Genomic DNA, 10,053 nt, shown 5'->3' with positions numbered 1-10,053 from the left:
AACTCTCTGATAAGGAATTCAAAAGAATTATATTTAGGTATGTTCAAAGGATTGAGAGACAGACCAAAGAAAACACAGAAAAAACCCTAGAAGAATTTTGGAAGAAAATATAAGAACAAAATGACAATCCACCATTTGGCCTGGAGGTCTTGGATTTATCATTCATTGGAGTCAACAGCCAGTATACTGCATGCCAACCTTGAGCTTGTCAGACCCTAAAGCTGCGTGAGTTGGGAAAAGCCTCCAGCTTGACATTTGATCCAAGAACTTGGGACTTGCCAGCTTCTATAAGTATGTGAGCCATTTTCCTAAGATAAATTTCTCTTGCTCTATATGTATATATAAGCTTCACTGGTTTTGCTTCTCTAGAGAACCCAGTCTAACACACTTGAAAAATTCTCACCATGAATTTTCTTCTGGTTCATCCCATACTAGGATTCAAGGAATAAGAAATATTAACATTAGGACATATTTTATAGTCACTCCTACCTTACAAGGTGCTATGATGGTATAATGTATAAGGCATCTGGCTGCCAACCAGAAGGTCAGTGGTTCAAATGAACCATCCACTCAATGAAAAGAAGATGGGGTAATCTACTTCCACAAAGATTTACAGCCTCAGCAACCCAATGGGGGTTGTTATGAGTTGGAATTGACTCTATGACAGTAAGTTTTTTTTTTTTTTCTTGGATATTATATTACAATAAAAATAAGTCTTGGATTTTGATAACATGAAAATAACAGAATGCATAAATACATTTGTAGAAATGAACTAGAGCCTATATGTATTAAAATGTTCTTAGTCGTGTATCACCAGTGTATTAGAAAAACCAAAATGACTTCAATTTCACATTCATGGGGGCTGCCGATTTCTTCTATTTGAGTCTCACTTTACAACATTCTCATACGTTTATTCAGCACTTTTTGAAGGAAAATCTCACTTCATAGTGATGCCATCAAGTTGTTTTCAGTGAAACAATGGAGTATCACAACAGAAGTATTAATTTTCTTCCCACTAGTTGCTCATATTTATTAACATTATTATTTGTGAGATAAATATCAAATTTAAACATGTAAGTACAAACAACATGTGACTGTACATTTAATTTGAGATCAAATATGAGGATGGAGTCATCAAAACTTATACACTATTTTTTGTTTCTTGAATTTATTTATTTTTTATGGTCAATTGATTTTTTTTTTTTTTTTTAAATTTTGACTTGGGTGAATGTTTACAGAACAAATTCATTTTCCACACAACAGTATACATTTTGTTTCATGACGTTGATTGCAATCCCCATAATGTAATAGCTCTCTTCCCATTTCCTTCCTGTGGTTACCTTTTCCCTGTGTCGTTCTTGCCTATGCATTCCTGCCCTCTGAGCTATCTCCCTGTGCAAATACTGCCCTTCTGTTTTCCCATGATTGATTGTTCTAAGGAGTGTACCTACCTGGTGTAAATGTTCACCATATATGCCTGGCTATTGTTTGTATGGAAGCCATGAGAATGAGTTCAATTCCAGGCCTGAAGGGTGACAAGGGGCCATAGTCTCAAGGATTTCACCTGGCTGCCTGGTGTTTTTTTTTTTTTTTTTTAATAATTTTGAGTTTTGTTCCACATTCTTCTCCCACTTTGTCCAGGATCTTATATTTTGATCCCTTTCCAAGTGGTTGACAGTAGTAGCTGGGCATCATCTAGTTCTTATGGTCTCATAGTCATGTAGACTAAGGTTAACATGGTCCACTAGTCCCTTGGATTAATTGTTTCCATTCATCTTTTAATTTCTTCATTCTTCTTTGTTCCAAGCATCCAAAAGCCAAACCAAACTCACTGCTGACAAGTTGGATCTGACTCATAGTGACCCTTCCTTGGGTTTCTGAAGCTACATCACTATGGAAGTAGATTGCCCAACCTTTCTTCAGAGGATTAGCTGGTGGATTTGAACCACCAGCTTTCTGGTTAGTAGTCAAATGTCTTAGGCACTATGCTACCAGAGAGAGACCTATTGTTGCCTCTAGATGGTTGCTTGTAAGCCTTCAAGACCCCAGTTGCTATTTACCAAATTAGGATGTGGAACAATGTTTTTCTATAGTATGCCATGCCAATTGAGTGTGATGTCCTCGCAACCACGGTCCTGAACCCACTGGCCCAACAACACCCTCCCTTAAAGTATCTGACTGTGGCTAATAAGTTATCATAACTTTGCTCTCTGTTAGTTCTATTTATAGGGGCATTCTTACAGCACATACAAGTAAATAAGTAAAAATATCATTTTTATTTCTTGAATTGAAACATCACACTTAAGAAATGAGAATAATGTACATTTAAAATGTGTATACTCATCTGACAAATGTTTGTTCACATCAAACTTTTCAGAACTTGATGCAGTTTAACTAGCTTTTTCAGATTTCTGACAATAGGTGTTTTCAGTCACCAAGTGTTTCTCAAATCTTTGGTAGACATAGCTCATGGTACTTGAGAGAGCTCAAGCATGGAGTGGAAATAGTGAATCTGATTGACCTGTGAATCATCTCCTGTAACAGCAGTCATCACCAGAGCTCTAGCTGTGCAATGTCCCTTGCTGAAGCCTTGTAGCAGAGAAGCATTGGTCATACATGGGTGCCAGATGCAAGTCAGACATAAATAGTCCAATGGTCTTGCTTACAACTTAAATATTCCTGTTGAACCAAAAACAGTGAAGCTAAAAAACAAACAAACAAAAAGTTTTTAATTTTTGTTTGAACTCAGAGAATTTTTTTTATTTGGGTTTTGGTTTCACTCCTGCGAAAACTTCATTTTTTTTTTTTTTTTTTGTTTTTTTTTGGTTTTGTTTTTTTGGTTCTATTCTGGCTTGAAGCCCTGCTTCATAGGAACTGTCAGGACTTAGTCTCCTAGGGTAGAGTAGGGGTTCAAATCACATAGCGTACAGAAAAGTATTTCATAAAATTCTAAAAAACATGAGCATCTATTATGTAAGCACTTGGAAATTATTTGAAAGTGAGACATGAAGTCGTTTGTGAAGGGCCACTATGCACAAGAGTGTCCTAGCGGAACTGGGAAACTAAGCTTCTGAGAAGTTGAGCAGAATGTCCAGTGTTTCTCAGCGCCAAGTAGAGGAGCTGGTACATGGTCTCTGTACTCCCACACTGGGCCCTTTATAGTGTCCAACAGCCTTGGTGACATAATGGCTAAGCACTTGGTTGCTAACCAAAAGGTTGGTGGTTCAAATTCACCCAGTGGCTCTGTGGGAGAAAAACCTGGTGATTGGCTCCCCTAAAAATGACAGCCTAGAGAACTCTATGAGGCAGGTCTGTTCTGTCACATGGGAATCTTATGAATCGAAATCAACATGACAGCAGTTAACAACAACATTGGAGGAGACAGAAACGCTTGTAAAGTTAAATCACACCATGCCCTGTTTGATAGCACAGTCCAGTCATTTGGATCTTTCCTGTGACTGTTCCTATTGTGCTTTGGGTTCTCATTGGTCAGCCTTGGGGTTAACAGTCCAGGACTTAGCTGTTGTGTTCTCGTGACTACTCCTGGATAGAAGCATCTCAAGCACCTTTCCTATCTCATGAGAGTTTTGTGATAAACAAATGTAAACCGTATTGGGCAAAAATAAAAGCTATACATCTGTTTAAGAAATTCCTAATATATTTAAAAAGTATGAAATTTAGGACTAAAACTTGAAGATGATTCCATTAGTTAAATATTTAATGTACTATGACCAATCTTGTCTTTAAGTACCCACATCAAAGGAAATGCCTATGTTATTATAAACTAACTTTTGACTAAACACGTATTTGTTGTTGTTGTTATATGCCGTCGAGTCAGCCCCGACTCATAGCGACCCCTCCTTGGGTTTCTGAGGCAGTATCAGTACGGAAGTAGGATTGCCCAACCTTCCTTCCGAGGAGTGGCTGGTGGATTTGAACCACCAGCCTTCTGGTTAGCAGTCAAGTGCCTTAGGCACTATGCTACCAGAGCTCCCAAAACACATATAGCAAAAAAAAAAAAAAAAAATGAAGTTCAATTTTCAATATGTATACCTAATTGCTAATTGCTAATCACTACAAATATACAAGGAGCTCTGGTAGCATAGTGCCTAAGGCACTTGACTGCTAACCAGAAGGCTGGTGGTTCAAACCCACCAGGCACTCCTTGGAAGGAAGATTGGGCAATCTACTTCCGCAGTGATACTGCCTTGGAAACCCAAGGAGGGGTTGTCATGAGTCCCGTACGACTCAAGGGCACATAACAACAACAACAACAACAAATATGTAAACTTTTAAAAATATTGCAAGCCATGTAATCTTGATTTCCTGACATTTCAGGCAAAAAAAAAAAATGATTTTCCATTTTTTTTGTAGTGATTTCTATACATTATCCAGTATCTTAGATTAATTTGTATGGATTAAAAATTTAAGGTTATTAATTGCAAATTTGTATGAATGCTAATTGCTAACATTTAATACATTTAATGAGTGTTTACTTACTATGTAAGTACATCATTACTATATGCTTCAGGTGGATTTTCTGAATGAATCTTTACCCTCATGTGGCAGTTAAGATTATGTGTCAATTTGGCTGGGTCTGGTTTTGAGTGGCTGGGCAGTTGGATGTAGCTATTCCCCTTGATGAGACTGGTCATCAACTCCATGGTGTAATCGACCATGAACAGATGAGTAGTTGCCTTAGGGATGTGATGTCCTTCCAGGATGTAAGAAGAAATTTAGAGAAAAGTCTCTGAGTTTTTGGCACACTTGGATCCTTCATTTAGTTGAGTCTTCATTCAGCAGTCTGCCATGTTGCTTGCTGAACTTGGGACTATTTCTGGACTTGAGCTAATGGCCTGCTGTGTTGCTTAATAATCTTGGTACTGTGCCATTTTACTTGTCAACCTTAGGTTTGTCAGCCATAGCAACTAGCAGCTGAGTTAAGAAACTCAGTGGGCTGAGAGTAAGAGTCAGAGCTGAAGCCCAAAGTTGAAGGGCCTTCAGCCAGCCCTTAGAGCTGGAACTTTGAACTTGGACTTCTAGTCACTAACTAAACTGCAAGAGAATAAATCCTGTTTGTTAAAACAGTCCATTTGTGGTGTTTTCTGTTAGAGCAGCACTGGAGAACTAAAACACCTCATGAGGTATTTAGTCTAATTTTTCCCATATTACTGATGAAGAAACTGAAAGATCATCAAGCTGGTAAAGAGGAGAGTATGGAACTGAACCCACCATTCTGATTCCAGATGCCATTTTCTCACCACACTGTGTATCTCTAGCATCTTTGTGTGATAAGCCGATACTCAAAATCATTGCAAAACAAATCACTACCCAAAGACAGATAAAAGTAGGAAACAGGCTAACATTTAGTCTTGTTTTTTATCCTTTCCTGAGTCAGTGTTGGCTCATCCTCTAATTCTTTGGTGTTCTTGAGGTTTTCTACCCCATGGGATATCATCTCCCAAAGTAGAATATTGCTGGGAGTGGGTTTCTGATTTGGGCAGCACCAAAGGAACTGATGGTTTCTATGAAGTAGATCCTTTCTTTTTCGTGGTACTGTATTTCCCCTGAAATAATGTGCAGTTGTGTCTCTGGAGGGGGAATGCAGAGGTCCTCTGTTGCCTCAGTTGTGCCCTCTGGAGAGAGAAATGAGGATGCTGCTGCCAGCCAACATAACAAGAGGCAATGAGAGCGGAGTCTCTGGACTGTTGCTTGGCAGCTCTGTGATGTGGAGGAAGGGGCAAGTTTGGGCATTATCAGAGGCAGAGGGGAGGAAGTAGACTATTACATTTCTCTGGAAGCAAATTGAGCCACAAGGCTGATGTTCTTTGGCAGCAGGAAATTGGACATTATTTCTGGAGAGATTTTCCTGCCCCAAAAGGAAAAAAAAATTATCTACTCCACACATTTTCTTACTTACACTAAGGTTTTTCTAAGAAATAAATGCTCTTGTGTATGGTTCCATGCACTTCTCCTTGGCTAGGGCTTGAGATAGGAGCTAGTTGCCAGGAAGTCCTGTGGGGAGACTCCCAGAACAAGAGGGAGGGGGTTTATCCTTTGACAAACATTCTCACACCTCTCCTCATTTATCACCCTACCCCAAGGATTTGTCTTTAAACTAACTGACCACTAATTTTTATTGTACCCTGACTTTCAGGGCTGACCCGAGCCTCCCCAAATCTATAAACATTACCTGCTACACTAATCTTGGTGTTTATTACCTGCCATCAAGTTGGCTCCAATTCATGGCAACCTCATGTACAATGAAGCATTAGCCAGTTCTTCACAATTTTCACAAGTGTTGGTATGTGTGAGTCCATTTGTGCAGCCATTGTGTATTTTGAATGTCTTCCAACCTAGGGTGTTCATCTTCCAGCACTATATCAGACAATCTTCTGTTGTGTTACTTATGGTTTTAACAGATTTATTTTCGGAAGTAGATTGCCAGGTCTTTCTTCCTAGTCTGTCATAGTTTGTATACTCTGCTGAAACCTTTTCACTGTTTGTGATCCTGGTTGTATTTGACATACAGATGGCAAGGTTTGCAGCATGATAGTAACATGCAAGCCACCACAGTTTGACAAATTACACTAACCTACCCGCCTACAAACCTTTCAGCAAAGTTTTGAGGTAAGGAGTGTAGTACAAAGATGTGATGATAGCAGAAGGCATCACATTTCATATCTTAAAAATAATCTATTTGAAATAATATTTTAATATTAATAAGAATATTTTTTAATTTTACACCCAAATATGTTTTTTTAAGAGGACATGGAAGCACATGTATCCTTTGCAAACTTATTTTCTTAATCTCATTCTTCTTCTTTTCCTTTGTTTTAAACAACTGTTTCTCTTCAATCTTTCATACAGACAGATGGGCTCCATTATGTACAGTAGCTTCCATCCTCTGTGTTGCTATGCAACAAAATGCATCCTATCTGCGTCCTTTCTCTGTTGTACCCCGTTTCCGTTCAACAACTCAAAATAACTAGCCGAGTGCTTCAACATGCTACTTCCTCCTTTCTACAGAGTTGAATATCTATCAAGTATCTTCCTGGGCTTCCTATCTCTTCCTGTTACAGCCTTGAAAAAAAATGTGTTTGCCCCAAATTGATTTTCCTCATCACTTCCTATTTACACCAACCCACTCAATGCTAAGACAGGCAAAACATACATCAATGAGTCATGCAGCTGTTGGCACATAGGGGAAAAAAAATGTGTCAGCCAATTGTCTGATGTTTGAAACCAAGATTTTTTATTGTTGTCAGGTGTGGAGTTCCTGTTTTTCCTTTTTATCATGGCTTTTTTTTTTTCAACAGATATGAGAATATAAAAAATAAAAATAACAAACATAAAAACAGCTCTTTTCTCATTTCTGAGCTTATGAGAAAGGATGATAAACTTGACAATTCATGCCAAATGAGAGGCAAGCAAAACATGTGAAAACATCCTTCTGTATTTTGAAGATAAGAAGTTTGGAATTTAAAGAGGCCCCTACCCCTAACACCAGAAAGAAAAAAAAAGTCTTTCTTAAGATTGTAGACTATTTTGGGTTTCTCTCTTTGCTGCATAACCACTAGGAAATTAGAATCATTTATAGAATGTTTCAAAACTCATTTCATGCCCTTTTAATTCGTGCCATTTTTCTTATCCATAGCAATAAGAAAACTCAAATAGTTAGGCTAAAGTTGAACCAACTAAGTAATCAGTGAGATGGGAGAGGGTGGAAATATTTTGGTCAGAGGGGTTGGGGAAAATATAGTTATCACTCTTTGCTCTTTAGTTATTTCAAATTCCAATTTCTAAAGGAAATTCAAATGTTAAATGGAAAAGCATGCATTTACTTGAAAATTCAAAGAAGAGACATGACTCATATTGATGTTATATTTCTTAATTGAAAAACAAAGTTGCTTCAGCATTGTATGATTTGAAATGAACTGTATAACTCACAAGAGAATTCTTTATGATGCTGTATAAACCAAAACCAAAACCAAAACCAAACAAAAACAAAAGCAAAACCCAAACCCATTCCTGTTGAGTTGATTCCAACTCATGGTGACCCCGTAGGGTTTTCTTGGTTGTAATCTTTAAAAAAGTATATTGCAATGCTTTGGTAGCGTAGTGCCTAAGACATTTGACTGTTAACCAGGAAGCTGGTGGTTCAAACCCACCAGCCACTCCTCAGAAGGAAGATTGGGTGATCTACTTCTGTGACAATACCGCCTCAGAAACCCAAGGAGGGGTTGCTATGAGTCGGACCTGACTCTGGGGCAGTGAGTTTGGTGTTTTTTTGTTTTTTTTTTTTTAATTTTCTTTCATGGGTAGATTTGAATGATCAAACTTTTGGTTAGTAGCTGAGAACAAGCTGTTTGTGCCACCCAAAAACTCACTTCTCTCAGGTCATTTCTGATTCATAGAAACCCCATAGGACAGAGTAGGACTGTCCCTTAGGGATTTCAAGTCTGCAATCTTTATGGAAACAGACTGCCACATCTTTCTCCCTTGGAGAAAGCCACCGACTTTTTAATTAGCAGCCAAGAGTTTAACCACTGTGCCACTGGGGCTTCTTTGCACTTTCCAGAGTCCTATAATTACTGTAAATTCAATAAAAAGTTTCAATTTCCTAAAATTTGTGTGAAACTACGTGAACATAGAAGGAGCTCTGGTGGTGTAATGGCTAAGACATTTGTCTGCTAATCAAAATGTCTGAGTTTTGAACCCACCAGTGGCTCTGTGGGAAAAAGGTGAAGTAGTCTGCTTCTGTAAACATTTTACAGCATTGGAAACCATATGGGGCAGTTCTACTTTGTTCTGTAAGGTAGTAATGAGTTGGAATTGACTTGATGTCAGTGGGTAGTAATGAGTTGATGTCAGTGGTTTTTTTTTTTTTTTTTTTTAATTTTTATCATGACTTAGGTTCTATTTTACAAAGCCGATTCATTTTATATTCAACAGTTCATTCACTTTTTGTTTCATGACACTGATTACCATTCCCACAATGTAAGAGCTCTCCTCCTACCTCCTGCCTGTGGTTACCCCTTCCTGTTTCCTTCTTACTATGCATTCCTGCCTGCCTAGCTTTCTCCCTATGTAAATACTGCCTGATATCCACATGGTTGAATGTGCTAAGGAGTGCATCTTCTTGGCCTAAAACTTGTAGGCTTGTCTACTGTTTGACTGAGAGTTGAGCCCCAGGAGTGAGTCCAATTCTAGGCAGTTTTTTTTTTTTTTTTTTTTTTTAATGTGAACTTACGTGTACTCTTTAAAGGTGGACATGTAATCTTCTGTTTTGGGACATAATGGTGCTCAGGCTAGTATCCTCTGTCCAACTGTTGTTCATTTCTTTGAACTGGCTGTGGACTGTGCTTAACTTCCATCCACATTGTTTCCATGCCTGATTTTGCTAAATATGTGGCGGTCTCTTGCATGAAGAAGGTTCTAACAGTGCATGCCAATGGTTATCAGAACAGGCAAGAATTGTGTCTTGGTCCCCTACCACATTGTTTATCTAGTCACTCAGAACACTGTGAATTATTTTTTTAGGACTTGTTACTTGTTGTGAGACCACAAGAGCAGCTAAGTAACGTTGAAGACCAGAGTTTCACAGCACTGTTTATTTGAGGTTAATGTGGTCTCTTGTTACTGACGGGGCTTTATCAGTATTACACAACACCACTGCATCCATTGAGTACTTGGACTATATTATGCATTTGAGCCAGAATAAAATGAAGCATTGACTTAAGGGACAACTACGTCAGATTATACCTGATAGAGATAAGCTTTAGGATGGAAGTATGCTTTGTCTTCAGCAATTAAATTTTTTTTAAAATGAAGAAATAGAAATTAATGTGACAAACATGTTATCTGCATTTTAAAATACATATGCGTTTTTCCATAGGACATTAGATTTTTCTTTAGAAATTGTAATTCAAATTACTGAAGAGCAAGGAGTGATCAATATTATATTTCATGACAATCTGGCTCTGTGGAAAATTCTGAAGTTATTTGCTAGATAGATGCTGGTGTTTTTGGTCAGATTAACAGAAAAAGTAA

The sequence above is a fragment of the Orycteropus afer genome, unplaced genomic scaffold, assembly GCF_000298275.1.
Source record: "Orycteropus afer afer isolate SDZICR_OR568_19922 unplaced genomic scaffold, OryAfe1.0 scaffold00075, whole genome shotgun sequence".
Taxonomy (NCBI): domain Eukaryota; kingdom Metazoa; phylum Chordata; class Mammalia; order Tubulidentata; family Orycteropodidae; genus Orycteropus; species Orycteropus afer.
This window is presented reverse-complemented; position numbering follows the sequence as displayed.